Below are 8,778 nucleotides of genomic sequence, written 5' to 3'. Positions count from 1 at the left end.
CACAGGTAAAGGTATGTTTCTAAGCCTTAGTATATTGGTGTTATGTACTAATATACTTGTCTAAGTGATAGAAACAGAAAGAAGAAGAAAGAAGAAGAGTTGGCTGTGTACAGCCAAAAGACTGCTTCGGTCTGGGGCACCGGACTGTCCGGTGGTGCACCGGACAGTGTCCGGTGGTGCACCGGACAGTGTCCGGTGCGCCAGGCTGCCTCGGGCGAAGAAGCCGCTCTCGGGAATTTGCCGACGGCGTACGGCTATAATTCACCGGACTGTCCGGTGTGCACCGGACTGTCCGGTGAGCCAACGGTCGGCTGAGCCAACGGTCGGCCGCGCGATCTGCGCGGGACACGTGGCCTGGCCAACGGTCGGAAGGAGGCACCAGACTGTCCGGTGTGCACCGAACTGTCCGGTGCGCCAGATCTGCAATGGTCGGCAACGGTCGGTTTCGCCATTTGAGGAAGGGAATCGGGCACCGGACAGTGTCCGGTGTGCACCGGACTGTCCGGTGCGCCCGACGACAGAAGGCAAGGATGGCTTTCCAGATTTGTTCTCAACGACTCCTAGCTGCCTTGGGGCTATAAAAGGGACCCCTAGGCGCATGGAGGAGGACACCAAGCAACCTTAGAGCAATCTTGATCATCCACACTCTGTCTTTGCGCATTTGTTTGTCATTCTAAGTGATTCGAGCTCCGTTCTAGTGAGAACTTTGAGATAGTCTTTTGAGCTCGATTCTTGGCCGTGTGTGTGCGCATTTTGCTGTGGATTTGTGTGTGTTGCTTCCCTCCCTTACTCCGTACTTCTTTGTGAAACTCTATTGTAAGGGCGAGAGACTCCAAGTTGTGGAGATTCCTCGCAAACGGGAAAAGAGCAAAGAAAAGAAGAACACCGTGGTATTCAAGTTGATCATTGGATCACTTGAGAGGAGTTGAGTGCAACTCTCGTCCGTTGGGACGCCACAACGTGGAGTAGGCAAGTTTTGTACTTGGCCGAACCACGGGATAACCACCGTGTCATCTTTGTGATTGCTTTCTTGTGGTTATTGTGTTTTGACTCCTCTCTAGCCACTTGGCAAGAACTGTGCTAACACTTAACAAGTTTTTGTGGCTATAAGTTAAGTTTTTACAGGATCACCTATTCACCCCCCCCCCCCTCTAGGTGCTCTCAATTGGTATCAGAGCCGTTCCCTTCAAGAAAGGGACTAGCCGCCCGAAGAGATGGATCCTAAGGGGAAGGGAATCGTGATCAACGATAAGGAGAAGGAGTCCTTCGTCAATGAGCTCAAAGATGAAAAGCTTACCGACTCCGGCTCGGGTCATAGACGAAAGGAAGGGAAGAAGAAGAAGACGAGGCGCATCAAGGAGATCGTCTACTACGACGACAGTGATGAGTCTACTTCTTCCCAAAAGGACGACGACCACAACGACTACGAGCAAAGGAAACCGGTTAATTCTAACTTTTCCTTTGACTACTCTCGTATTCCGCAAAGCTCAAATTCACATTTGCTTTCCATTCCACTCGGCAAGCCCCCACACTTTGATGGGGAGGACTACGGATTTTGGAGCCACAAAATGCGTAGTCACCTATTTTCTCTCCATCCTAGTATATGGGAGATTGTAGATAGTGGAATGCACTTTAATAGTTCGGATAGTCCTATATTCATTAATGAGCAAATCCATAAGAATGCACAAGCTACTACTGTTCTTCTAGCTTCATTGTGCAGGGATGAATATAACAAAGTGAGTGGCTTGGATAACGCCAAGCAAATCTGGGATACCCTCAAGATCTCTCATGAGGGAAATGACGCTACCTTGCTCACCAAAATGGAGTTGGTGGAGGGCGAGCTTGGACGGTTCGCGATGATAAGGGGCGAGGAGCCAACTCAAACATACAACCGGCTCAAGACCCTCATCAACAAAATAAGGAGCTACGGAAGCACGCGATGGACGGACCACGACGTCGTCCGACTAATGCTAAGGTCCTTTACCGTTCTTGATCCTCATTTGGTGAATAATATTCGTGAGAATCCCAGGTACACCAAAATGTCGCCCGAAGAAGTCTTAGGAAAATTCGTCAGTGGGCGAATGATGATCAAGGAGGCAAGATATGTGGACGACGCCTTGAATGGACCGATCAACGAACCACAACCTTTTGCTCTCAAAGCATCAAGAAGTAAGGAGACGCTACCTAGCAAGGTGGCACAAATTGAGGCGGTCGGACTTAATGATGAAGAGATGGCTCTCATCATCAAACGCTTCAAGACGGTGCTAAAGGGTCACAAGGGGCAGCCAAGCAAGACCAAGACGAAGGGGAAGCGCTCATGCTTCAAGTGCGGTAAGATTGGTCATTTTATCGCTAACTGCCCCGATAATGATAGTGACCAGGAAAAGGGAAACAAGAGGGAAAAGAAGAAGCATTACAAGAAGGCAAAGGGCGAGGCGCATCTAGGCAAGGAGTGGGACTCGGATTGCTCCTCTTCCGACTCCGACAATGAAGGACTCGCCGCCACCGCCTTCAACAAATCAACCCTCTTCCCCAACGAGCGTCACACATGCCTTATGGCAAGGGAGAAGAAGGTATGTACTCGCAACTCTACCTATGCTTCTTCAAGTGAGGACGAATCTAGTGATGAGGATGAAGTAGATTATTCATGTTTGTTCAAGGGCTTAGATAGATCTAAGATAGACAAAATTAATGAATTAATTGATGCCTTGAATGAAAAGAATATACTTTTAGAAAAGCAAGAGGATTTGTTATATGAAGAACATGATAAGTTTGTAGAGGCTCAAAAATCCCTTGCATTAGAAATTAAGAGGAATGAAATGCTTGCTTGTGAAGTGTCAACATGCCATGATTCTATTTCTAACTTAAAGAGCATAAACGATGATTTAAATGCTAAACTAGTAGAAGCAAATAAATCCAACTCTTGTGTTGAATATGTTGAAATTTGCACTAGGTGTAAGGATATTGATATTAATGCTTGTAGCGAACACTTAGTTTCTATTTCAAAATTGAATGATGAATTAGCTAGTCTTAATGCTCAACTTAAGACTAGCAAGAGTAATTTTGATAAACTAAAATTTGCTAGGGATGCCTACACGGTTGGTAGACACCCCTCAATTAAGGATGGGCTTGGCTTCAAGAGGGAAGCCAAGAACTTAACAAGCCATAAGGCTCCCATTCCCACTAAGGAGAAAGGGAAGGCCCCTATGGCTACTAGTGCTAAAAAGAACCATGCCTTTTTGTATTATGATAGGAAAAATTCTAGAAATGCTTTTAGAAGTTATGGTGCTTTTGATTCACATGCTTATGATTCTTATGCCATGACTGCTTCTAGTTCTTCCTATATGCATGGTAGAAGTAGGAGAAATGCTATTCATCACGTGCCTAGAAAGAATACTATTCATGCTCCTAGGAAAGTAGTAAATGAACCTTCTACAATTTATTGTGCTTTAAATGCTTCCTTTGCTATTTTTAGAAAGGATAGGAAGATAGTTGCTAGGAAGATAGGGGCAAGATGCAAGGGAGACAAAACTTGCATTTGGGTCCCTAAGAATATTTGTGCTAACCTTGTAGGACCCAACATGAGTTGGGTACCTAAAACCCAAGCCTAAATTTGCCTTGCAGGTTTATGCATCCGGGGGTTCAAGCTGGATTATTGACAGCGGATGCACAAACCATATGACGGGGGAGAAGAAGATGTTCACCTCCTATGTCAAGAATAAGGATTCCCAAGATTCAATCATATTCGGTGATGGGAATCAAGGCAAGGTAAAAGGGTTAGGTAAAATTGCAATTTCTAATGAGCATTCTATCTCTAATGTGTTTTTAGTAGAGTCTCTAGGATATAATTTACTATCTGTTAGTCAATTATGCAATATGGGATATAACTGTCTATTTACAAATGTAGATGTGTCTGTCTTTAGAAGAAGCGATGGTTCACTAGCTTTTAAGGGTGTATTAGACGGCAAACTTTATTTAGTTGATTTTGCAAAAGAAGAAGTCGGTCTAGATGCATGCTTAATAGCTAAGACTAGCATGGGCTGGCTGTGGCATCGCCGCTTAGCACATGTGGGGATGAAGAACCTTCACAAGCTTCTAAAGGGAGAACACGTGATAGGTTTAACTAACGTACAATTCGAAAAAGATAGACCTTGTGCAGCTTGTCAGGCAGGTAAACAGGTGGGAGGAACGCATCACAGCAAGAATGTGATGACCACATCAAGACCCCTGGAGCTGCTACATATGGATCTCTTCGGACCCGTCACCTATCTAACCATAGGGGGAAGTAAGTATGGTTTAGTTATTGTTGATGACTTTTCCCGCTTCACTTGGGTGTTCTTCTTGCAGGATAAGTCTGAAACCCAAGGGACCCTCAAGCGCTTCCTCAGGAGAGCTCAAAATGAGTTTGAGCTCAAGGTGAAGAAGATAAGGAGCGACAACGGGTCCGAGTTCAAGAACCTTCAAGTGGAGGAGTTCCTTGAAGAGGAAGGGATCAAGCACGAGTTCTCCGCTCCCTACACACCACAGCAAAATGGTGTGGTAGAGAGGAAGAACAGGACGCTCATCGACATGGCGAGGACGATGCTAGGAGAGTTCAAGACCCCCGAGTACTTTTGGACGGAAGCCGTGAATACGGCTTGCCACACCATCAACAGGGTCTACCTTCATCGCCTCCTCAAGAAGACGTCGTATGAGCTACTAACCGGTAACAAACCCAATGTATCTTACTTTCGTGTATTTGGGAGCAAGTGCTACATTCTAGTGAAGAAAGGTAGAAATTCTAAGTTTGCTCCCAAAGCTGTAGAAGGGTTTTTATTAGGTTATGACTCAAATACAAAGGCGTATAGAGTCTTCAACAAATCATCGGGTTTGGTTGAAGTCTCTAGCGACGTTGTATTTGATGAGACTAATGGCTCTCCAAGAGAGCAAGTTGTTGATCTTGATGATGTAGATGAAGAAGATGTTCCGACGACCGCTATACGAACTATGGCGATTGGAGAAGTGCGGCCACAGGAACAAGATGAACGAGATCAACCATCTTCCTCAACTATGGTGCTACCCCCAACTCAAGACGATGAACAGGTTCATCAACAAGAGGCGTGTGATCAAGGGGGAGCACAAGATGATCATGTGATGGAGGAAGATGCGCAACTGGCACCTCCAACCCAAGTTCGAGCGATGATTCAAAGGGATCATCCCGTCGACCAAATTCTGGGTGACATTAGCAAGGGAGTAACTACTCGATCTAGATTAGTTAATTTTTGTGAGCATTACTCCTTTGTCTCTTCTATTGAGCCTTTCAGGGTAGAGGAGGCCTTGCTAGATCCGGACTGGGTGTTGGCCATGCAGGAGGAGCTCAACAACTTCAAGCGCAATGAAGTTTGGACACTGGTACCTCGTCCCAAGCAAAATGTTGTGGGAACCAAGTGGGTGTTCCGCAACAAACAGGACGAGCACGGGGTGGTGACGAGAAACAAGGCTCGACTTGTGGCAAAAGGTTATGCCCAAGTCGCAGGTTTGGATTTCGAGGAAACTTTTGCTCCTGTGGCTAGGCTAGAATCAATTCGTATCTTGCTAGCATATGCCGCTCACCATTCTTTCAGGTTGTACCAAATGGATGTGAAGAGCGCTTTCCTCAACGGGCCAATCAAGGAGGAGGTGTACGTGGAGCAACCCCCTGACTTCGAGGATGAACGGTACCCCGACCACGTGTGTAAGCTCTCTAAGGCGCTCTATGGACTTAAGCAAGCCCCAAGAGCATGGTATGAATGCCTTAGAGACTTTCTAATTGCTAATGCTTTCAAGGTTGGGAAAGCCGATCCAACTCTTTTTACAAAGACATGTGATGGTGATTTGTTTGTGTGCCAAATTTATGTCGATGACATAATATTTGGTTCTACTAACCAAAAGTCTTGTGAAGAGTTTAGCAGGGTGATGACGCAGAAATTCGAGATGTCTATGATGGGCGAGTTGAACTACTTCCTTGGGTTCCAAGTGAAGCAACTCAAGGACGGCACCTTCATCTCCCAAACGAAGTACACGCAAGATCTGCTAAAGCGGTTTGGGATGAAGGACGCCAAGCCCGCAAAGACTCCGATGGGGACCGACGGACACACCGACCTCAACAAAGGAGGTAAGTCCGTTGATCAAAAAGCATACCGGTCAATAATAGGTTCTTTGCTTTACTTATGTGCTAGTAGACCGGATATTGTTCTTAGCGTATGCATGTGTGCTAGATTTCAATCCGATCCTAAGGAGTGTCACTTAGTGGCGGTGAAGCGAATTCTTAGATATTTAGTTGCTACGCCTTGCTTCGGGCTCTGGTATCCAAAGAGGTCTACCTTTGACTTGGTTGGATACTCAGACTCCGACTATGCTGGATGTAAGGTCGATAGGAAGAGCACATCGGGGACGTGCCAATTCTTAGGAAGGTCCCTGGTGTCATGGAATTCTAAGAAACAAACTTCCGTTGCCCTATCCACCGCTGAGGCCGAGTATGTTGCCGCAGGACAGTGTTGCGCGCAACTACTTTGGATGAGGCAAACCCTCCGGGACTTTGGCTACAATCTGAGCAAAGTCCCACTCCTATGTGATAATGAGAGTGCGATCCGCATGGCGGAAAATCCTGTTGAACACAGCCGCACAAAGCACATTGACATCCGGCATCACTTTTTGAGAGACCACCAGCAAAAGGGGGATATCGAAGTGTTTCATGTTAGCACCGAGAACCAGCTAGCCGATATCTTTACCAAACCTCTAGATGAGAAGACTTTTTGCAGGCTGCGTAGTGAGCTAAATGTCTTAGATTCGCGGAACTTGGATTGAATTGTAGCATACATGTGTTTATGCCTTTGATCATGTTCATTCTACATTTTGTTGCTTATAGTGGTGCTCAAGTTGTACAAACACTCCCTGGACCTCTCAAGTCCATTGCAAAGTGATGCACAGTTTTAGGGGGAGATGTGTTACAACTTGACCCTTTGAGACTAACCATATGCTTGAGTTTGCTTGATTTAATCTCGAAGGAGAATTGAAAGAAAAAGGTGGACTTGGACCATGAAAGACTTCCACTGCACTCCAATGAGAGGGTAACTTATTCCAAGTTCATCTTTAGACTCTTATTGCCTTTGTATTCTTATTGAAGATTTTGGTGAGGCAATGGGGTTAAAGGGCCAAGATTGATCCCGTTTTGGTGCTTGATGCCAAAGGGGGAGAAAATAAAGGCCAAAGCAATAAATGGATCAGCTACCACTTGAGAGATTTGAAAATAGTAGAGTAGAGCTTTTGTTTTGTCAAAACTCTTATTGTCTCTTTTGTGAAAAGTTGGCTTCTTGTGGGGAGAAGTAGTAATTATGGGAAAAAGGGGGAGTTTTTGAAATCCTTGATCAATCTCTTTTGGAATGACTCTCTTTATGCTTCAACATGTGTGTTTGACTTAGAGATAGAGATTTGAGTTCGATTTACAAAAACAAACCAAGTGGTGGCAAAGGATGATCCATATATGCCAAAATTGAATCAAAATAGATTTGAGTTCTATTTGAAGTAATTTTGCACTTGTTCTAGTTGCTTTATATTGTGTTGGCATAAATCACCAAAAAGGGGGAGATTGAAAGGGAAATGTGCCCTTGGGCCATTTCTAAGTATTTTGGTGATTGAGTGCAAACACAAGTGCTTAATTGTGAATCTATGCCCATGGATGAACAAGGTGCAAATCACAGGTAAAGGTATGTTTCTAAGCCTTAGTATATTGGTGTTATGTACTAATATACTTGTCTAAGTGATAGAAACAGAAAGAAGAAGAAAGAAGAAGAGTTGGCTGTGTACAGCCAAAAGACTGCTTCGGTCTGGGGCACCGGACTGTCCGGTGGTGCACCGGACAGTGTCCGGTGCGCCAGGCTGCCTCGGGCGAAGAAGCCGCTCTCGGGAATTTGCCGACGGCGTACGGCTATAATTCACCGGACTGTCCGGTGTGCACCGGACTGTCCGGTGAGCCAACGGTCGGCTGAGCCAACGGTCGGCCGCGCGATCTGCGCGGGACACGTGGCCTGGCCAACGGTCGGAAGGAGGCACCGGACTGTCCGGTGTGCACCGGACTGTCCGGTGCGCCAGATCTGCAATGGTCGGCAACGGTCGGTTTCGCCATTTAAGGAAGGGAATCGGGCACCGGACAGTGTCCGGTGTGCACCGGACTGTCCGGTGCGCCCGACGACAGAAGGCAAGGATGGCTTTCCAGATTTGTTCTCAACGGCTCCTAGCTGCCTTGGGGCTATAAAAGGGACCCCTAGGCGCATGGAGGAGGACACCAAGCAACCTTAGAGCAATCTTGATCATCCACACTCTGTCTTTGCGCATTTGTTTGTCATTCTAAGTGATTCGAGCTCCGTTCTAGTGAGAACTTTGAGATAGTCTTTTGAGCTCGATTCTTGGCCGTGTGTGTGCGCATTTTGCTGTGGATTTGTGTGTGTTGCTTCCCTCCCTTACTCCGTACTTCTTTGTGAAACTCTATTGTAAGGGCGAGAGACTCCAAGTTGTGGAGATTCCTCGCAAACGGGAAAAGAGCAAAGAAAAGAAGAACACCGTGGTATTCAAGTTGATCATTGGATCACTTGAGAGGAGTTGAGTGCAACTCTCGTCCGTTGGGACGCCACAACGTGGAGTAGGCAAGTTTTGTACTTGGCCGAACCACGGGATAACCACCGTGTCATCTTTGTGATTGCTTTCTTGTGGTTATTGTGTTTTGACTCCTCTCTAGCCACTTGGCAAGAACTGTGCTAACAC

Source organism: Zea mays, chromosome 1 (assembly GCF_902167145.1).
Source record: "Zea mays cultivar B73 chromosome 1, Zm-B73-REFERENCE-NAM-5.0, whole genome shotgun sequence".
Classification (NCBI taxonomy): Eukaryota; Viridiplantae; Streptophyta; class Magnoliopsida; order Poales; family Poaceae; genus Zea; species Zea mays.
The sequence above is the reverse complement of the archived record's forward strand: the minus strand, read 5'-3'. Positions refer to the sequence as shown.